At 40.2% G+C, this 23,316-nt stretch overlaps 1 pseudogene; it reads right to left on the bottom strand.

Annotated features, from left to right (window-relative positions):
• Nucleotides 1-6,068: 6,068 nt before the first annotated feature.
• LOC116868415 lies at nucleotides 6,069-20,678 on the bottom strand (annotated as a pseudogene).
• Nucleotides 20,679-23,316: the final 2,638 nt, after the last annotated feature.

Here is a 23,316-nt window from a genome sequence, read left to right as displayed (position 1 = left end):
TAATAAAGATTTTATTTATTTATTTGACAGACAGAGATCACAAGCAGGCAGAGAGGCAGGCAGAGAGAGAGGGGGAAGCCGGCTCCATGCTGAGCAGAGAGCCCAACGCGGGGCTTGATCCCAGGACCCTGAGTTCATGACCTGAGTCAAAGGCAGAGGCTTTAATCCACGAAGCCACCCAGGTGCCCCTAATCCCTACCTTATAAAAACAAACACGTTTGTCTATGCATAGAAATTCTGGTTATAAGGCATACTGAACAGCGGTTAGACCTAGTGATGAGATTGTGAAGCAGAAAGCACGTTGTCATTAAAAAGTACTGTTTTACCAGGAAAAAAAAATTCGTGTATGTGTCATCCTTTGATATGAATTGGACAAGCTGAATCTTTGCGGGGGGTTGTGGAGGAAGCACGGTTGTTATCATTTAATCACGATCTATCATGATCTCTAACTTTAGCAAACCCAAGCATTAAAAATTATGTTCTAGGGCGCCTAGGTGGCTCAGTGGGTTAAGCCTCTGCCTTTGGCTCAGGTCATGAGCTCAGGGTCCTGGGATCGAGCCCCGCATTGGGCTCTCTGCTCAGCAGGGAGCCTGCTTTCCCCCCTTCTCTCTGCCTGACTCTCTGCCTACTTGTGACCTCTCTCTCTCTGTCAAATAAATAAATAAAATCTTAAAAAAAATTATGTTCTGTACTTCATAATGAATATTTAAATATGACCTTAATTGAATATGGAGATGAATGATGTAATACAGTCTTTCTCTTCAAATTGTTCACACCTATCAGCTTCTAATGTACCCCTAGGGAAAAGTCAGAGACCCATTCAATGACTGGGCACCAGAATTAGGCCAAAATTTGTCTCTGGGATAGGTGGAGAGGGAGGTAGAAGGCTCCATTAACAGTTGTAAAGCAGTTGGAGCTCCCTCTGCTGGAGTATATTCGTAAAGGAGCAGTAGCGGAGGAAGCCCTCCACCTTCAGGGTGAAAGGAATGGAAACAAAAAGAAACAAATGGCTCTCTCAGAGTTAGCTTTGATACTAGGGTCAAGGAAAAGTTTAAAACAACAGCAGTCTCTCCTCTAGGGTTTTTGGTAAAATTTGTCACTTTTCCTTCTACTTTAGGAATATTTACCTTATACTAGGAAAAAACATGAACTTGATTTGCTAATAGATACCTTATGGGAGGTAGCCTCAGAGAAGGGCGTAGCATCATTTTAGCAGGCTGATGACAGAAAATTTATCCTACATAAATTTAAGTACAATTTAAAATTTAAATGAAAGCTAAGACTTTTTTGGGTAACTTGTGGGAATTGACTTAAATTCTCTGTACCATGTCTCCCCAATTTTAAAGTGAAAATAACAATATCAATCCCAACCACTTTGATAATGGGAGAGCAAATGAGAAGGCAACAGACGCAAAACGAACTTCTGAGGTGCCACATATTCTCATGGCTAAAATCCCAGCACTGGCTGGTAGCCATGTTCCCAGATGAATAGTGTTGAGTCCCAGGCACTGCGTCAGGCCCTGGTGATGAATAAAGCATGTTCAACAACCTCCCAGAATTCACAGTCTTACAGTCTACCGGAGAAGACACTGTAACACAAATAACAACACTAACACATGGCAAATCCTATAAAGTAAGACAGAATTGGAAAATTATGGGAACACGTAATTTTCTGGAAGATCAGGAAAGGCTTCAAAGAAAAGTTGTATTTTCACTGGGACTTGAGGGATGAAGTACTTGTCAGTACATTTTTCTTTCTTAAAGCTGTTTATTTAGCTGTTCTCAGGAGAAACTGTCTTCCAAAAATGTTTTTTTAAAAACATAATTAGAAGAACAGAAAGTTAGTTTAGCTCTAGTTTCTTTCGTTGGCAGGCCTAACAAACAACCCAGAGATGTAACCATCGGTTAAATAAACAAACTCTTAAACCGAGGTAGATATATCTGCACCGACATCAAGAATAACACTGGCTGATTGATAGGGTGAAACTAATAGAGTAATAGATTGTATTGTTTATATCCTACTTCTGAAAATAATGTCAGGTTTGATAGCTTTTGGTTAGTATACTGAAGATAATAATACAAAGTTAACATTGATAATAGAAATGAGTTCTGCTTTTGCTCCTCTTGCGGAAACACAAATCCGTGTCGTTAATAATACCTCTTAGAGCCTCAGATGCTAAGCATTACATCTTATATTCCATGCATTTAGCACTGAATGATTTTTCAACAAGCTTGTTTTTAGGGCAGGAAAAAAAATGTATAACTGCAATTGCCTATATTGGAAGAAGAAAAAAGAGCTTAAATCAGTGACCTAACTGAATACATTAAAGAACTAGAAAACAAAGAAAAAATCAAACTGAAAGTAAGTAGAGGAAAGGAAAAAAATAAGAGGGCGGAAATATATGAGCTAGAGTATATAAAAACAAAAGAGAAAAATCAAAGAAACCTAAAGGTTTTTTTAAAAAGTACTAACAAGTGACAAAGATTTAACAAGACTGACTAAGATAAAAAGAAGGAAGACTAAAATTGCTAAAATCACAAGTGAAAGCAGGGTGATTGCTACCAAACTTACAGAAATAAAAAGGATTACAAAGACATACTATAAACAATTAAATGTTAATTATAGATCTAGATAACCTACATGAATGAACAGATTCCTATAGTTATCCCAATTTCCCAATTCATTTTATAAGGTATCACTCCAGTACCAACAAAGACAACACAAAGAAGAAAACTATAGATCAATATCTCTTATGAATACAGATACAAAAATCCTCAACAAAATACTGGTGAGCTGAATTCAGCATCATTTTTAAAAGATCATACACCAGGGTATGACTGGGGTATGAGCGGGTAGCTCAGTCACTTAAGCATCCCACTCTTGGTTTTGACTCAGGTCACAGTCTCAGCGTCATTAGATCAAGCCCCATGTCATGCTCTCTCTCTAAAATAAGATAAATAAATAAAATCTTTTTAAAAAAAGATTGTACACCATGACTTAGTGGGATTTATCTCAGGAATGCAAGGATAATTCAATATATGAAAACCAATCAATTTAATATATTGAACATGAACATTTCAAGACATGTAGAAAAAGACACTTGAGAGAACCTAATAACATTTTATAATAAAAGATACACAACAAACTGGAAATAGAGGAGAACTTTCTCATCTTGAAGAGGGGTATCTATGAAAAACCCACAGCTAACATCATGCTTTAAAAAAAAAAAATTTGTTTATTTATTTGAGAGACACAGTGAGTAGGGGAAGGGCAGAGGGAGAAGGAGAGAATCTCAAGCAGATCCCCGGCTGAGCATGGAGCCTGACACAGGGCTGGATCCCATGACCCTGAGATCACAACCAGAACTAAAACCAATAGTGAGACACTCAACCAACTGAGCCACCCAGGCACCCCTAATATCATACTTAATAATGAAAGACTAAAAGCTGTCTCCTAAGAGCATGAACAAGACAAGGATGCTCCCTCCTTCTACTTCTATTCAACATTGTACTAGAGGTTTACCCAGGGTAATTAACGAAGAAAAAGAGGTAAAATGCATTGGAAATGCATTTTAGAAAGAAGTAAAAGTTACCCTTTTCATGAATAACATAATTTTATACATAGAAAATCCTAAGGAATCCACATACACACACAAAACTATTAGAGCTAATAAATGAGTTCAATATGTTTACAGGGTACAAGATTAATATACAAAAATTAGTTGTATTTCTATACACTAGCAATGATCAATCTGAAAATGAAATTAAGAAAACAATTCCATTTATAGTAACATCAAAAGAAATATAAGATGTGTACACTGAGAACTATAAAACATTGCTAAATAAGATGAAAAAAGACCTAAATAAATAGAATAATCTTATGTTCATAGTTTGGGAGATTTACTGTCAATACCATTAAGATGTCAATACTTCCCAAATTGATCCAGAAATTCAATATAATCCCAACTACTGTTTTTGGAGAAATTAACAAGCTGATCCTAAAATTCTTATGGAAGTGCAAGGCACACAGAGTAGCAAAAACAATCTTAAAAAGAATGAAGTTGGAGGTTTCACACTTCCCAATTTCAAACCTACTCTAAAGTTATGGTAATCAAGACAGTGTAGTACTGGTAGATGGATAGACATACTATCCAGAATGCCAAAGAATGAATTTGGATCCCTGTCTCATACCATACACAAAAATTAACTCAAAATGGATCACATACCTAAATGTAGAAGCTAAAACTATAAATAAAACACTTAGAAGAAAACCTAGGCATAAATTTTTGTGGCTTTGGATGAGGCAATGGTTTCTAGGCATGATATAAAAAGCATAAATGATAAAAGACAAAATGAAAATTTTTTAAATGGGCTTCCTCAACAATAAAGACTTCTGTGCTTTCAAGGACACTATCAAGAAAGTGAAATAACAGTTCATAGAATGGGGAAAAATATATGCAAGTTATATACTTGATTACAGACTTATAACCAGAATGTATAAAGAATATTTACATCCCAATTTTAAAACCGGCAAAGGACTTGAATAAACATTTCACAAAATATAAACAAATGGCTAATAAGCATATGAAAAGATGCTTAATGCCATTGGTCATTAACAAAATTGCAAATCAAAACCACAGTGAGATACCATTTCATACCTACTAGGATGACTATAATCAAAAAGACAAACAATAATGAGTGTTGATGAGAATGTGGAGAAATTGGAAACCTCATATACTGCTAGTGGGACTATAGAATGGTGTGATCATCTTAGAAAACAGTTTGGAGGCTCCTCAAAAAAGTTAAAAATAAAGTTATCAAATGACACAGCAATTCTACTCCTAAGTATTTACCCAAGAGAACTGAAAACTTACTTCCACACAAAAACTTATATATGAATATCCATAACAGCATTATTCATAATAGCCCCAAAGTGGAAACAATGTAAATATCTATCAACCGACAAATGGATAAACAAAATGTGGTATGTCCATACAATGGAGTATTATTTGGCCATAAAAAGAAATGAACATGGATGAACCTTGAAAATACTATGGTAATAAGTGAAAGAATTGGACACATTAGGGCCATGCATTCTATGATTCCATTTATACAGAATGTCCATAACAGGCAGGTCCATAGAGACCAAAGGTAAATGAGTGACTGCAGAGGGTGGGGAGTGGCTGGTAACACGTAGAAATCTCTCTGTGCAGTGATGAAAATGTTCTGGAATTACAACATGGCGATGGTTGTATGGCTTGGTATATATTCCAAAAATCACTGAATTATGTACTTAAAAAAATTAAACTCAAAAAGAAAAAATTATAGCCTCAAAAATATTTTAAAACTTTGAAGGCAGTGAATAACAATATTTGATATTGTTATTGCTAACTGTAGTAGCAACACTTGATATATAATATTTGATATATATAATACTTGATAATGTGATATATATAATACTTGATAACTGTTAATTCTTGATAGCACTATTGTTAGTGTTCAAAATCCATTAGAGAGATTAACTCCGTTTTGTCCTCATTACAAACCTATGATATATTCCCATTACTATCTCCAGTTTTTAGAGGAGAAAATCTGAACTCAAAGAGATTAAGTGTCTTGCCTAAGGTCACACAATTAAGAAAGACACAGAGTTGGGATTCAAACCCAAGCAGTCTGACATGAAAGTCCCTTCAGTAAGTACATTTGTTTGGCTTGTCAATGTGATTATGCCACAGAGTTCCTAAGGAACTGGTAAACAGGAAATAATTTTATAAAAAATAATTCATGGTGACAAAAATTACTGTGCCTTCTAGAGGATATTGGGAAATTGAATCTTTTTAAAATTTTAAAAATTTTTTTAATTTTTCAAAAGATTTTATTTATTTATTTGACAGAGAGAGACATAGCGAGAGAGGCACAGCAGAGGGAGTGGGAGAGGGAGAAGCAGGCTTCCTACGGAGCAGGGAGCCTGAGGCAGGACTCTGGGATCCTGATTTGAGCCGAAGGCAGACGCTCAATGACGGAGCCACCCAGGCGCTCCAGGAAATGTAACCTTTTTAAAGAGAAGAATAAAACAATTTCTTATTAATTCGCCGGGTATAGGAAAGACCCTTTCCTGACGCTTACATTTCAGATGTGATTGGCAGCATGCAAATCCAAAAGCTTCCATATTCATTCTCTTTGAGAGGTGTGTTTTATTAACTCCTTGAGAATTAGAAATATTCCTTTTTTCTCAAAGTGGAGGCTGGAAAAAACAGGATGGGGCATTTAGCCCTCATAATTAACAAGGGCCGAGTTTCTTTTAATGTTGCCAACTCAAGCAGACTCAGTGAGGCTTGTGCTACAAGCTGCTGTGAACAGTGGGGTTCAGTTCATGCTGGCGAGTCTGGCCGAGGTCCACTTTGTCTCTGCACAGAGGGGAGCACTTCAGAGCCAGCGAGGGCTGGTTCTCGGCCATGCCAAGGTTCATCTGCTGTATGTTCACTCATGTTCGTTATCGAGAATCCTGAAAAGAAAGTCATCTCTTAATCCCAAAGAGAGCTGTTTGGTAGGAAATGTCCACATCCAGTGTAGTTGCTGATAATCTCGAAAACAGGAAAATCTTCATGCTGAGTCATGCATGAAGTCATGGCTGAGGGACACAAGATTAAGAGCAGTGTCTAAATGCCGGAGATGGCAATGATTCTCCTGGTTCCACTTTTGCCCCCATGATCCACTGTCCACACGGTAGCTAGAAGGAGGCTAGATAAAATCGAGATCACATTTTACTTTCCTAGTGGCCTTCCACAGCACTGAAAACCCCAAGTTCTCACCATGGCCCATGAATCCCTTTGTATGCTTATGAATCCGAGCCCGTCTCCTATTCTGGTTTCCTCAACAACAGACTGCAAAGAAAGTGTTGAAGGGAGAACCATAAGTTTCAAGAAACTCAAGAGACCTAGGAGCCACATGTAAAGTGTGAATTCTGATTGGATTCTGAATCGAACAAAACAACTATAAAAGAATTATGAGGCCAAAGGAGTAACTTGAACATGGATTGGATATTTGGATTAAGAATTATTGTTCATTTTTTTTAAGATTTTTATTTATTTGACAGACAGATCACAAGCAGGCAGAGAGGCAGGCAGAGAGAGAGGAGGAGGAAGCAGGCTCCCCACTGAGCAGAGAGTCCGATTCGAGGGGATCATGACTTGACCCGAAGGCAGAGGCTTTAACCACTGAGCCACCCAGGTGCCCCTTATTGTTCATTTTTAAAGTGTCATAATGGTATTGTGATTATGGGTTCTTCTTGCTGTTGTTGTTTTAACAACAGCCCCTGCTTTTAGAGATACATCCTAAAATCCAGGTGAAACAACATGGTATATGGACCTTGCTTAAAAATAATCTAATGAGTGAGGGGAGGAGTGAGCAGGTATAAATAAAATGAGGTTGGCTACAAGGAGATAATTACTGACGATGGACGATGAGTACTTGGCAATTTATTATACGGTTCCTAAATATCTCTGTAGCTCTGAGAAGGGGCACAAACATACTTTATAAGTTTGAAAAACAGGAGACAGCAAGACATCTTGGAAAGAGTATAATCTTTGAAGTGAGATATCTGCAATCCTGAACTCGTTTTTTCCTACCAGCATCACCTTGAGTGACCTGAGTATCTGTTTCCTTTTCTATAAAACTAGGGATTATAAAATCTCTGAAGCACAACAGTGGGAACCAAATGAAATCCTGTAGGTCTGTGGCCTACCACAATGGCCAGCACACAGAAAATACTTAAAAAACGGTGTAAGAAACAGTAATAGAAATACAGCACCTTACTCCTGATGAGTTGCTCAGTTCTTATTTCTCTGTAGTGTTACTGAACTTTTCCTACCTGTGCACTGTTTCTTGCAGACCAGAATGGAAACTGCCTAAGAAAGCTTTAGTTTTTTTATTTTTTTTTAAGATTTTTTATTTTTATTTATTTGACAGAGAGAGAGAGATCACAAGTAGGCAGAGAGGCAGGCAGAGAGAGCAGGGGAAGCAGGTTAACCACCCAGCAGAGAGCCCGGTGTGGGGCTCCATCCCAGGACCCTAAGATCATGACTTGAGCCGAAGTCAGAGGCCCAACCCACTGAGCCACCTAGCGCCCCTAGTTTTTTTTTTTTTTTTTTAAGATTTTATTTATTTATTTGACAGAGAGAGAGATCACAAGTAGGCAGAGAGGCAGGCAGAGAGAGGGGCGGGGGAAGCAGGCTCCCTGCTGAACAGAGATCCCAATGCGGGGCTTGATCCCAGGACCCTGAGACCATGACCCGAGCCAAAGGCAGAGGCTTAATCCACTGAGCCACCCAGACGCCCCAGAAGCTTTTTTTTTTTTTAAATTCTTTATGTGCCTAGAATGGTAATGGGTATAATAAATGACTCTTGATTGAACAAAGCAAAACAAGATATTTGGCCTCTGGGTTTGGACATCAGGAACTAATATTGAATTGCTGACATGAACAATGTCTGCGGAATGTCAGCAGGTGTCTGGTTTTCTACCAGAGTTATGAAACCCGTGTTTATCTGTACCACGCTCTGTTCGAGGCACAAAAGAGTTCTGAAAGTTGGAAAGAAGAAAATTTTCAAATACTGGTGAGCATTTGAGATTAATCGTATATATATTTTTTCCTATTATTTTTGTTAGAGTAAGTAGGAGCGCTTTCTTGCATTTGCTGCGGTTCTGTCATGTGTTGTATCGAGACCAATTTACTTGACATCGTATGTGCTTGGCATTAAAAACAGGGTAAGAATTCTATTTTCAAAAGGGGCATAGTTAACTGTTAGCCTCTGCCAAAGCAATTTCCCCCTCCCTTCCTTTAACCTCCCAAGGAGACAATTGGTGGCATTCTAAGCAGATGCCTGCTCAGAGAGTGGGCAGCAAGCCGTGGGCAGCCTGCTCGCTTAATTTTAAGCAAGATCTTTGTGTTGTTTTATTATATTAATTAGTGTATTGGCAAGGTCCAATGGACTTTTTAAAGCAGCAGGGGTTTTGCTGATCCCTTAATTTGCAGTTTGTGATGGCTCTTTTGTTTTTGTTTTCGTTTAATTCTTCCACCCATTAAACCCTTCAATCTAGCATTAGCTGTAACTCCCTGTAATGCTAGAGCTTCAGGGAGTGATGCATGAAGATGGATGGTGGCCGTAGGAAGGGGGGTGCAGACTGCACTTTTTCTTTGGTCCTGGTTTGAAAGGGGGTGGCTACCTTCATTTTATCCATGTGAGCGTTTTTACCAGAGGAATGAATGCTGAGAAAAATGATGCCACATTCAGTGTGCTTTTTAGGGATGTGTAGAGAAATGCTTCAACCTTTCATGTGAACTTTAGGTTATGCAAGTAAAAACACCTGATTTAGACATCTTGGGCCAGTGAAGAGAAGACTGGAGGAAAGGCATCAGAAAAGGGTGTATTTGTGGATTTGTGTAAATGAATGTTGAGGGAGATTTTCCTGTTGCCCTTGATGAACTATTTGTCTTCTCACCACTGTTTGAGGGCAAAGATGCTTCCTTGCCTCAACGAATCCCTGCCAGACCCATTTTAGTTAATAATACTCAGTTCAGGCTGCCTGGGTGGTTCAATTGGCTAAGCGACTGCCTTTAGCTCAGGTCGTGATCCTGGAGTCCCAGATCAAATCCTGTATCAGGCTCCCTGCTTGGGGGAGGTGGTGGGGAGGTCTGCTTCTCCCTCTGACCTCTTGCCTCTTATGCTCTCTCTCTCTCTCTCTCTCTCATTCTCTCAAATAAATAAACAAAATCTTAAAAAAAATAATACTCAGTTCAATTCAGCTTAATGTGCTTCATTCTTTCTCTACCCTCTGTGCAGGCTTGACCCATGGCTTTGAGGGGAAAACTACATGGTCAGCACTTACATCCCTCTGTCTATAGGCAGAAAGAGTCAGGGGACCCCAGAAAAAGAAAGATGACACATAGCTTTCTGACATAAGAAAAGTCATTTGAGCCCCCATCCCCCCATCTTGTGATCTATGTCTGACCGGCACTCCTTGCCCCAAGCGCATTTCTTGCAGAACTTCCTGGGACAGGCTGAAATTGCAGAACAGACCTGCAATGATTCAGTAGTCAATGATTCTAAAAGAACAAGAGAAGGTGAGAACAAACAGCCGCTATCAGGCCAGGAGATAATCTAATCATATCAGGGACAATAAATCAAGAGTAAAACTCTCAGTGCTGGTTCAAAGGTAGAGACCGAGCTGACACACATTCTTGAGTTAATTTTTCAGGACTGCACCTCCTGTAAGCGCTCAGATACCAGACCAGCGGGAGCCAGAGAGTTGATGATGCCCCAATTCCATGCTGACTTCCCCCTTGCTCAAGCTCCTTCATGTATATGTATGCACCCTTAGCTCAACACTTACCCAGTTTTGTTGTTCAAGGAGACGCTGTTTAGGAAATACCCAGTGTTCTCCTTTGCATGTTGCAAGTATACCCTTCCCTTTCCTGTTCTTCAGCTTGCTTGTGACTTTTGGCTTGACTGCAGGAGAGGAATGCAGTTTCCGGTAACATGCCCAACACCTAAAAATGGAGGAAATTCTTTATTACTTAAAAATGTATTTTGTTGAATATTCAAAATTTTTAAAAAAATGAGGCCATGGTTGGAGTAGGGGAGAAACACAAAGGAGTTATTCTTGAGGAAAATTTGAGAATTAAGGATTGCTGACTTAATAAATAGATACCTTATGGTTAATGTGAAATATAATAAAACATCCCATTTTAAATCAGGTGTGTTGTTTTTCTTTTTTATTTTCCTGAGTGTATTTTGATAAATTCCTAATGGAACAGGTAAAGTTTGTGTTAAAAGTTCATAACCAAACTCTTCCAAAACGAATGGAGCTTTTACTTTTCAAAAGTTACCACTCATTTTGGGGGAAGGGAGAGAGAAGGGGGGGAAAGTAACTTGTAACTGAAGAGGAAAAAAATGAAATAGCAACCCTTGTCTCCCCCACATCCCTCCACAACGAGACAAAGATAATTACTTGGGAACACTGGGATCCTGAGAAAAAAAATAATAATAAGTAAAATAACTTAGAAAAAGAAAGACATAAATATAGAAAATCATTTAAATTATTTACAATGAAATAGGCAAATTATAAACAGACATGTAGATGGCCTCCAAACTATAAGTTATTCAATCCATCTTGAAAAAAACATCAGGGATAGTGTTTAAAATCCATTTAACATACACTCTTTCCTTTGGCTTTCTCTTTTTATCTCTTTTCAAGGACATTATGCTTGAAAGGGTATAGGGCCTATTTCCTGAAGTGTTCTCTTCATTCACTGATAATGGGAAATAGAGAAAAGCAGAGACAATGAAAACAGTGTAGTATTGAACACCCACGGGGGCCATTGAACACTGTGGAAACAGTCTAGATTCTGAAAAATTATTTTGGAAAATTCAGAACTGTTAAGTGTGTTGAGGAGGACTCATGTCAGGGGCTTGTAAAGTGTACGTCTTTTCTGAGAAATGCTCTGGAAGAGGTAAGAAACATTAGTGACAATTACACCTTTGAAGGGATGCTGCATTACAGTTTGATTTTAAAACTTCCATTTAAATTTTGTTTTCTAGTATTTATTTATCAGTGGTTAGTCACTGTGTAGCTTACCATTTTTCAGGGGAAGAATTTTATTTGTAAAGCAGCACCTGGCTTCTGTTGTTCCCCAAGCTCTTTCTTTGACTGTTCTTGTAAGGAAATAACCCATCGTGGAAAATGACACAGAATGACATAGGCTGTGGACAAAACAATGATCTTCAGATTCGGAGAAATTTGGCTTCAAGTCCATGCTCTACATCTATTGGCTCTGCCCCTTTGAACAAGTTACTTAACCTCTTTGTGTGTGTGTGTGTGTGTGTGTTCCCCCAAATATTTCATTTATGGATACTGAAATTTCAGTATCCTATCATTTTCACATGTCACAAAATAATATCCTTTTCATTTTTTCTCAGTCATTAAAACATGTGAAAACCACTCAGGTGGGCCAGGTCTTAGTTTGTCCACCAATCTAAAGAGTCTACTCTCCAAGCTAATACTCTCCTCCATCTTTTAGTAGCACAGAAGCTCTTCAGAAGTCGCAGTCTGCTAATACTCTCCTCCAAGCTAATACTCTCCTCCATCTTTCCATTTGGAAAGATTGTCCCAGACCAGGCTAAAACAGACCAGGCCCTGGGGTAGGAAATGGGGAGTTCCCACTCAGCCCTTTGTCTTAGGAAGAGGCTCTTGTCAAACGCTCACAATGTTACTTGTATAATTTAGAACCACAGACAGATGAAGAACAGAAAGTCAGTTTGTTGTTCCTCCTTTCAGATATACGGTGGAGGCTTTAGGAATCCTGGGAGCCAGACTTAGGGTTCAAGCTCTCAACTCTTCCCTTACAGCTCAAAAGCACTGGGACCCAAAGAAGGAAAGCGATTTGCCCATGTGAGTGGTTCATGCCTCCTCTGGTCCAAGGACTCCTCACTTCCAAATGTAGTGTCTGTAAAGTCAAGACTTAAGGCTGAGGGTCCTAAATTCCTGCTGGGAGTACATGAGCAGGGCCCTTCTTAAACTCCATACTGATTACACACCTGCCCTTCCAGGCTGTGCTCCAAACCCAGGGGATCCCGGACCCCTCTGCTGGTCCCTGCCATCTGTGGGTGAAAACGAAGGCTGCAGACTGCGACTTCTGAAGAGCTTCTGTGCCTTTATAACCACCTCCTGTGGAAAGAAGGACCCAGAGAACGGCGTTCATTTCCTAAACTAAAAAGCTGAGGCCCAACGACAGCAAAGTGAGGTATTGGCGGAAATAGGACTTCAACCCAGGTCCCTGAACTCCCTCCAGGCTCTTTCTCATGCCTGAACTGCAGGGGGAGGCAGGGGTCCTCGTGATCTGCCTCTCCCTACCCAGCACAATGCTGCCACAGCTCCCCAAGTTCCTGGGAGATGGCATCAGGAACTCTAGGTTGCCCCTACCCAGCCTGCACCACCGCCCTAGAGCCTTACTTAACCTCTTTAACCTTAGTTTTCTAATATATAAAATGGACATTATAATGGTACTTACCTCCTAGAGCTGGGTGGTGCTCGGGAGAAATTGCTCATAGATGTGCTTAGCACATAGCCTGGTTCATATTAACACCAGAGCTGAGAGAGTATAACTTTTTATTTTATTTTTTTTTTAAGATTTTCTTTATTGGGCACCTGGATAGCTCAGTTGGTTGATCCTCTGACACTTGGTTTCAGCTCAGGTCATGATCTCAGGGTTGTGGGATCCGGCTAGGGTCAGGCTCAAGCAGACTCCGTGCTCAGCGTGGAGCCAAATGGATGGCTCAACCCCAGGACCCTGACATCAGACCTGAGCTAAAACCAAGAGTCCACAGCTCAACCGACTCTACCACCCAGGCACCCCAATTATAACTATTTCTTCAAAGACTGTCAGTTTATAAAAATTATCCCCTCTTTCTTCAAGAAACAAAGGCACATTTATGTCCTATGTAGAATGTGATCTCACCCAAAGTTCACGGACCATTGAACTGAATGAAAATCATAGATCTGCCATCAGGTACAAGTTCTTATACAGGGGTAAAGATGATAATGTTTTCCAAGTTTCAGCAAAACAAACAAGTCAGTGGGAGGGATCAGAAAAGTAAAATAAAAACACAGCAAACTAAACCTTGGGTGGAAACAATCACATGTCATAGTCCGGGGACAAACAGCACAGACTCTGTGAAGAGTCTACCTGGGTTCAAATTTTAGCTTTGCTACTTACTTGTTATGTGATACCGGGCAAGTTACTTAACCTTGCTATGCCTCAATTTCTACATCTATAAAGAGAGATAAATACAAAAACCTGAAAGAATTGTTGATATGATTCCCTGAGTGAAAATTCACAAAGTGCTCAGGACAGTGTCTGGCACGGTGTAGGTGTTTGTTCAAAAAACAAATATGGGGGACGCCTGGGTGGCTCAGTTGGTTAAGCAGCTGCCTTCGGCTCAGGTCATGATCCCAGCGTCCTGGGATCGAGTCCCACATCGGGCTCCTTGCTCTGCAGGGAGCCTGCTTCTCCCTCTGCCTCTGCCTGCCATTCTGTCTGCCTGTGCTCACTCTCTCTCTCTCATAAATAAATAAAATCTTAAAAAAAATTTATAAAAAAAAAACAACAACAACAAATATGGGTGCCTGGATGGCTCCGATGGTCAAGTGTCTGCCTTCAGCTCAGGTCATGATCCCGGGGTCTTAGGAGTCCTGCATCCGGCTCTCTGCTGGGCGGGGAGTCTGCTTCTCCCTCTCCCTCTACTGCTCTCCCCTGCTTGTGCTCTTTCACTCTCTTCCTCTTTCAAATAAGTAAATAAAATCTTAAAAACAAAAAACAAAAACAAATATGGCCATTTTCTTATTACCTTAAAACAAGTCCAGATTTAGTTTGCTAGGGTAATTTGGTATGAAGAGACTCTCAGAAGAAACACCTGTAACACATGCAAGGCCCATGTTTGTCCTTTCCCCGTCTCTTCTTTTCCTCTTCTTTTTCTCAAAAAAGAGAGATGTTCATTTTTATCCATTTAATTGTGGAGGGAGGAGAGCTATGGTTTAACCATTTATCTTTTTCAACCTTTTTTTGGGCGCATGAGCTTGGTTTGTTGGGCACATAGTTTGTTGTTTACCCTTAATGCTTTCACAACTGGCATTTTTGGACCTGACCATAAGGGCATAGGAGAATAACGGAAGAATTGGTTTTGAGATGTTTTTGTTTAATCATCTAGTTCAGATGATAAGAGGGACCAATACAAAGAGAGTATGCTTATTTCAAGGTTGGTAGTGAGCCCCCATTCCCCAAAGCACTGGCAGCCTCTAAAGAATTGGAAGCTATCATTTTTGATGAGGCGTAACAGATTTTTATTTTGAAGCAGAAAGCTTTTATTCTGGATAAAGTTCTGCTTGTTGCTCATTTTGCGTCATTACCACTGTCTCTGAAGTAATGTTTAGGGAAAAGCATATCCTCAGTGTTCCTTCTGGGAGTAGTTTAGTAGATCTTAAAGCACTTCAAACTTTTAAAAAGATTTTTTAAAATTATTTTTTTAAAGATATTTATTTATTTTTAGATAGAGAGAGACAGAGAGAGCACACATGAATAGGGGGAGGGGCAGAGGGAGAGAATCTCAAGCCAACTCCCCACTGAGCATGGAGCCCAATGTAGGACTCCGTCTCATGACCAGGAGGTCGTGACCTGAGCTGGATGCTTAACAGACTGAGCCACCCAGGCGCGCCCTTGGGATTACTTTTTTTTTTTAATTTTTCATTTTTTTATTAACATACAATGTATTATTTGCCCCAGGAGTACAGGTCTGTGAATCATCAGGTTTACACACTTCCCAGCACTCACCATAGCACATACCTTCCCCTGTGTCCATAACCCAGCCACCCTCTCTCTATCCCCCTCCACCTGGCAACCCTCAGTTTGTTTTTGATATCGAGTCTCTTATGGTTTGTCTTCCTCCTGATCCCATCTTGTTTCATTTATTCCTTTCCTACCCTTGGGATTACTGCTAATTAAAAAATAATTTTACTACTAAAACTCAATTTGTTTTCCTAACATCCAAGTTTTTCTTTGTTTATTAATTACAGAGTTACTACACCCAAAACAATTTCAAACTTGGATTGACTGATAAGAACTTATCATTAACTGATAAGGAACCTTCTTAAACAGGCAATCCTCCCTTTGCACACTACTATGCAACCATAAAAATAATTATGCAGACCGAAATCATGCCAAGCATTCTTTTTTTTTTTTTAAATATTTTATTTTATTTATTTATTTGACAGATAGAGATCACAAGTAGTCAGAGAGGCAGGCAGAGAGAGAGGAAGGGAAGCAGGCTCCCTGCTGAGCAGAGAGCCTGATGTGGGGCTTGATCCCAGGACCCTGGGATCAGGGCCTGAGCCGAAGGCAGAGGCTTTAACCCACTGAGCCACCCAGGCGCCCCCATGCCAAGCATTCTTAATAATCAATGGGAAGAATTACAACTGTTCTGTGACCTTTTGTGAAAACATTAAAAATTGTCTCACTGTTGGTTATAAATGTATATAGAAATGAAAAAGAACAGTAAAACTAATATTTATTTAGTCCACTATAATTTAAAGCCTTAGGTTGAGTATTAGGAGATTTATAAAAAACTTATCACAGGGATTTTGACTAGCACTTGCCTTCTCCTCATTGTATAATTTATGATGTGAACGACCGTCTTTTCTCCACTTCGGCTAATTCCCATACTCTTTCTGAAGTTGGGATCCACATATTAACCTTCGTGCTTTCAGTGTTGTAAATTAGCTCTGAGAATTGCATTAACGTAAAAGATTTTTTTTTTTCTGTTGTCATTTCCCCTGGGACATCTTTTTCCTTTCCGTCAAAACGACTTTCTTCATTTACGCTACAAGTTTGCTGTTGCTCCTTTCCTCTAGCTGCATACGTAATGTCACCAGGCCCGTGGTCAGCTATTTCTTTAGAGATCCCCTTCTGCTCCATTTGAGTTTGGCATCGAAGGTTACCACTTTTTGTTTCTTGGCTGGTACTTTCATCTTTCTTGGCCAATTCCCTCTTTCAATGATCTGTTTTTATATCATACCAAGTATCACATGGGTTTATTACCGGGAGACGAGAAGCTTCCACAACTTTCCTGGCTGCACGTGACCCGCATTACAGATGAGCAGTGACCGATCACTGACAGACTTTGAAGACAGTGATGTGACGGGTCAGTGATCGTCATGGGCATCTGTGACTTACACAGAGATCTGTGGACTAAAGAACAAGCACGGAGTTGATACCTTATATAATCAGGCGGTAACTAGACCCTGCTGCCAGAGCATTGGCGAATGATGCTGCTGAGCTTAAACCCATGGTAACTGAATTTTGTGCATATCAGAACCATGGAAAGTGAAGACTGTCTAGAACATGTGTGTCTTCTGTGGTATAATTTGAGGGATGTTAAAACAATGGCTCTCAACATACTGTTAGGGCCATCATTCTACAAGGCTTATTCAACTGCATTATTCTTCTGCTAAACATCCTTGAGTGACTTTCTATCAAGAGAGTGAAAATGACTACAATCCTTCACTCCTCTCTGTGCCTCAACCCTTGTCAATATGACTTTTTATCTCCTCCTGTGAAGAGGTGAAGTCTCTTTCCCCACTTCTTGAATCTTGGTTGACCTTGTGACTTGATGGTATTCTAGTGCTTAGCATACTTCGTCTTGCTCTGCTGGGACCTTCCTCTCTGCTGCGGGAAGCTAGCCAGCTCCAGGATCAACGTCAGAGCAGACAATGTCCCAGTTCCCAACTGACCCAGCAGTTGACTGAACTTAGCCAAGATCAGGAGAATTGTCCAACTAACTTAGCTCAAAGCGCTGACCCCCAGATTTAAATTAGTTTTGTTTTAAGCCAGTACACTCTGGAGTGGTTTGTTTTGTAGCAATACCTAACTGATACTCTTCCCAGTGCTCACAGGACCAATTCTGACCAAAGGGGCTTTCCAGCCATAGCTTAGAGACACCCCTAGCAACACAGAATCCCCACCCTTAATAATAATCTTCTCTACTTTTGTGTAATATGAGATTAAAAACAAAACAAAACCCCCAAATGTGGCTCTGATCATTATAGTTATCAAATCTCTAAATAGTGATGAGTATATTTGAAACTTATTTCTTTATAACCACTGAAATCTATTCCCCTGTAGTTTCTATTCATTGGACCTAGTTCTACTTTTTTTTTTTTTTTAAGATTTATTTATTTATTTGAGAGAGAGAGAGAGTGAGGGGAGCATAGAGGGAGAGAATCTTCAAGCAACTTCCCCTGAGCACAGAGACTGACATGGAGCTCGATGGCATGACCCATGAGATCATGACCTGAGCTGAAACCCAGAGCGGGGCACTCAGCCGACGGAGCCTCCCAGGTGCTCTGGACCTAGTTCTACTTCTTCTTCTTCTTTAAAAACAAAACAAAACAAAACAAAACAAAAAACCCACATTTTATTTATTTATTTGACAGAGAGAGATCACAAGTAGGCAGAGAGGCAGGCAGAGAGAGAGGAAGAAGCAGGCTCCCTGCTGAGCAGAAAGCCCGATGAGGGGCTCGATCCCAGGACCCCGGGATCATGACCTGAGCCGAATGCAGAGGCTTTAACTCACTGAGCCACCCAGGCGCCCCCAACCCCCCCAGTTCTACTTCTTAGGGAGAAATAAAATAATCTGAGTCTCTCTTCCACATGGATGTTTTTCAAATACTTGAAGACAGCCACTGTGTGCTTCCCTGAGACTCTGCTCCTTCACGCTGTATATTTCCAATCCTGAGTGACATATAACGTTCTCCAGAAAGTGTTGTCATTTCCACTTCAGCAACAAATTCCTCCCTGTTGGTCAGAGTTTGCCACAGAGTAGCAATTCCCCTAGTCACTCCCTTTACATGATAAAACTGTCAGGCAAGTTAGGACATTTTCAGATCACTGCTCTTTAGCTGATTGAATTTTGTAATCTACATTATGAAGGCAACTTCCTTCTTCTCCTCTCTTCTTTTTCTTTTTCTTTTTTTTTCTTTTCTTTTTCCATCTGGCCTGCCATAGCAAGGACTGTTTGGAAACGATCCTGAGACTATTTCAAGGATAGAAAAATATCAGAGAGGCTGGGATTCAAGCAAAACACTTGCCAGGCACAAGTTGGGACTATTTTAGAGTATTTTGTATCCTGCATTTTTGTTTTAGGTATATTCCTCAGATTTTTATGTTTTCAGGTGTTGGAACCTTGGAGAAAGACTCTTTATACCTTACATATTGCTAATGTTTATTGAACGTTGTTATTTGGGCCTTTAAGGCCATAAATATTGATTTTCATCTGGATGCCCTCTCTTTATGGCTTGGGTCCAGGAGCAAGAGTAGGGAATCCTTACCTAAGACAGTAATTGTGCTCCCGCCAGAGATCTGTACAAAGGAAGCAATATTCTGGTGCTAGGACAGAGTGCCAGAGGAGAGACCAGAAGTAAGGACATGTTCTCTTTGCTGAATATGTAGAGAGAGCCAAGAATCAAATCTGCAAGGCGTGGGGTTTCTTAGGTGAAGGACTTATATATGGGAACACCATTTATTGGTTACACAGGCCTTGCACATGGATGTGCAATTATCTACCAGGGACGAGGGTCAGCAAGGGGGACTGAGTCACCTCTATATTACTTCTGAATCTGAAATGGTGTGCCATTTCACCTTGGGTGGGGCAGGGAAAGAGATCCTTGGAACTTGATCTTTACAATAATGTTTTACTTAAATCACTATGAGAGCAATGTCTTTCAACTGGTCCTGTTTTCCAAATTATGCTCCCTACCATCTCTCACAGCAAAAGTCCTTTGAATATTGACACGTATGTAGAGACCTTTCCAAATTCCCATTAGTGCATAGCTTCCAGACTGGCATACGAGTTGTAGCAATTTTCTCTCAAACTCTAGCAAGCATTCTGTCACCAGTAGAAATGTGTAGCTGCCTTTGAGTCCCTGCCAGTTCCCAGTGCTGGACCCGGCCCATTTTATATTATGGCCATTTTTTCCTTTATGTCAGTGGCATGCTCTGCTTAGAACTCCAAAGCCTTCTGTCCTATCCTTGTTTTCTTCCAAATTGTCTTTAGTAACTGGAGCCTAGACCAGGGTTCCCTATATGTGCCTGATCACCAGCTCCACAGAAGCCAATCAGTCTTTTGAAAATCCTTTTTAGGTAGGTAAAGTAGGATAAGGGCTAGAGGGGATAGCAACACCCAGCCTCCGAGGTCATCAAGAGTTTCTTGGACCTTGGGATTCCAGGAAGCTCATAGCACACTGGGTATGGCTGGCCTTCTTGTCTGAAATATTCTCTCTTAAACTGCACCTTTCACTTCCCTATCCCAGTCTCCCAGTAGTAATCACTACCTCAGCAGTCTCCTTAATTTCCCTGCGACACAGGTTGAATTCTGAAGCTCTTACAGCTCATGCCCCCTCTTCGTCCTCTAGGCGTCTCCCAGTTTGGCAGTAACTGTGAGGGGCGTACCTGGTTCTAAAATGATGCTTTCGTCTGAGATCAAACTGGGGGATTCACCTTCGTTCAAAGCAGCCTCGCTAAACTGAAAAGCAAAAGCACAAAATAAAACTGTGAAAGGTGAAGTGAAATGGTGGCACTCATGTCAAGGAGCCATTAAGAAGTGAGCCTTACTCATGGCCTGAGCAGACGGAGCCATGAACTACTGAACTGGTCCAAGTTGCAGAGATCCCAAAGACGGCACGAGCACCTGTGATTTGCTGCTTTGCTTCGTGACAGCCTTAGCAACCCATTATGTTCGGCCAAGGTTAGTTGTCTGCCCCAACCCCAAACAAAATTATTTGTCAACAACTCATAGAAGCACTCTCTCTGGTCTTTTAAAACCCCTGCTTTTTGTTCCCTAGGGGCACACAATTTGAGTTGCTACACATGTCCGTGCTCCCTGAATGGCAATTCTGAGACCCCCAAATAAATACTTTTGTTTTATTTCTGCTCTGCTTCTTTTCTCAGTTGACAAACAAATAATGTGTTACCTATATATCATTTGGGCACCTGGCCCCTCAAAGAGTTGGCTAAGCTTGGTTCAAACCCCAATATCATGGTCTGCGAGGGTCCGATGTCCTCTCGACTCCTCATGCTTTCCTCTGCCTTCGGCATTCCATTCCCTTCAGGTGCATCTCTGATCAGCCCCCACGGGATCCTGGACGGGCGATCTGTCCCTTCACCACTTTCAACTCACTCACCTCAAGCCTTTCATGATTTTTTCCAGTAGATCTGCCTGAAGAGTGGTGGCGGTAGTCTTAAAGAGATGTCACCTCATGGGCTTTTGTTATCCTCCACCTACCCCCTCTCTGTCTCCCTCTCTTCCTTTTCTGAATCTACCACAAGACCCATCTCCCTGTCCTACACAGGGCATTTTACCCGCATGCAGACGCTCTCCATTTCTGAGCTTCCAACATACACAGGTTCCACAGGCTTGTCTTCTGTACAAATACAGCACCCTCCCCGAAGGGAATTCTGATGAATTCGACTTTTCCACTCCAATGCACTAGAAAAACACATTGGGAAAGGTCATGCTATGGCCAGAACTACTTAGTGCTGTATTTTGGGAGGAGGTAATTTTTCATCTTAACTTTTTTGTTTGTTTGTTTGTTTGTTTGTATTTTAGTTGGTTTTGCCAAATAGTTTCAAATAGCCCTAGGTGGAATAATTTTTAAGGGCTCCCTCGACAGAGAACTACTTCACCTTTAACCCAAATAGTGTTGATTTGGTAATGCTTTCTCTTTGCCTCTCCTCTCCTGAAGACTCTAATTTGATGTAGAATCTCTCCCAGGGTAATGAAAGAATTTCTCTTTACTGTTGTGAAAAGCATAGCTGGGATACTCCCTGCGCTCATTGCTCGAATTCTCCTTATTCTGCTTATCCACTTGGCCCTATTTAAACAGATTGTTTGAGGGCGCCTGGGTGGCTCAGTTGGTTGGGCAACTGCCTTCAGCTCAGGTCATGATCCTGAGTCCCGGGATTGAGTCCCACATTGGGCTCCCTGCTTGGTGGGGAGTCTGACCCTCTGCCCTCTCACACTCTCTCTTACTCACTCTCTCTCTTTAGTAAATAAATAAAATCTTAAAAAATAAAAAAACCCAACCAACTAGATTGTTTGAAAAGAAGGAGAAAGCGTAAGAGGAAGAACAAAAGGAAGGAGGGAGGAGAGGGGCTACTCAATCACCGTTGCTGTTTTCCCTTATGTGCTATAAAGCTAGTCTCCAGTCCATTTGATATCCATTATTAAGCATGGTTAGTATGTGAAGGGGAGGACAAACTATTAATGGGTACATGACCAAGAATGGATTATAGTGAAATGCATTTTTTTCATCTTTATTGTATCATTAATCATTGAGGGGAGGATAGGAGGTTTTGTCCTTTTATTTATTCCACTCTTTTTCTTTCTTGGAGAATCTCTGTGTTTTACTTATTTAGCTACACTTTACATGAAAGAACTTAAAGAATACTTTTTTATTTTAAATGCTTGGGAATTTACAGAGTTATGTTCCTAGATTGGTATTATATCCATCTCAGATGAGACTTCAGAGTCATTTGCCCAAGGTTGATATAATAATAAAAATTGCCAAGTTATAAAATTTTCTCTAGTGCACTTGTGCTCTCTCTCTCTCCGTTTTCCAGTTGTATCCCCTGTTTTTAATGCTTTACAAATACTTAACATTTTTCCTCTTACATCTTCAGACACTGAGAATTTTATACCACTTTCTTTTTAGGAAGTAAGGAGAATATGAGTCTAATCTTGCTGCAAAATGACTCAGGGTTCCCTTTTTAAAATTTTTTTTTCTTTTTTAGATATTTAATTTATTCTTTTGAGAGAGAGAGAGAGAGCACCAATAGGGGGAGAGGCAGAGGGAGAGGGAGAAGCAGACTCTCTGCTGAGCAGAGAGCCCGATGCAGGACATGATCCCAGGACCCTGAGACCATGACCTGAGCTGAAGGCAGATGCTTAACCATCTGAGCCACCCAGGTGTCCCTCAGGGTTCCCTTTCAAACATGACTTCTATGAAAAATGAGAGATGGTGAGCAGAAGGCAGATCAGAACCTTGTGCTTATTTAATGATCTGTTGTTGACCCACTGTCTAAATTGCTTTAGGTCTTTCCTGATTTAATTTTTTTTAAACTATTGGGGTACCTGGGTGGCTCAGTCAGTTAAGCATCTGACTCTTGATCTCAGCTCAGGTCTTGATCATAGGGTTGTGAGTTTAAGCCCTGCACTGGGCTCCACACTGGGCATGGAGCCTATTTAAAAATAAATAAATAAAAATAAATAAAACTTTTTTTTTTTACTGTTGAATTATAGTTGACAGACAATGTTACATTAGGTTTAGGAACACAATGTAGCGATTCAACAATTCTGCACATTATGAAATGTTCACACGATAAGTATAGTTACCTGATTTCTCTTTATTCTAGGGTAATGGACCAAGACTTATTTTCATGGATGACTTATTCCTCTGCTCTTTCTTCAAATTCAGTGAGTACCTGAACTAGCCAGAAGAGTGCACTTTTTAAAAATTTGTTAAATAGATTTATCAAGTAATCATTTTTCTATTTTATTATATACTGTTTGACAACTGTTTCAAGTAGCATCAATTTTAACTATATTTTTATAATTTAAAATTTTGTATTTTATTTTTTAAAAAATATTTTTATTTATTTATTTGACAGAGAGAGATCACAAGATCACAAGGCAAAGAGGCATGCAGAGAGATAG

Source organism: Lontra canadensis, unplaced genomic scaffold (assembly GCF_010015895.1).
Source record: "Lontra canadensis isolate GAN:19392208 unplaced genomic scaffold, GSC_riverotter_1.0 scaffold1, whole genome shotgun sequence".
Taxonomy (NCBI): domain Eukaryota; kingdom Metazoa; phylum Chordata; class Mammalia; order Carnivora; family Mustelidae; genus Lontra; species Lontra canadensis.
Note: the sequence above shows the minus strand (reverse complement) of the source record. Positions and strands in the feature narration are given on the sequence as shown.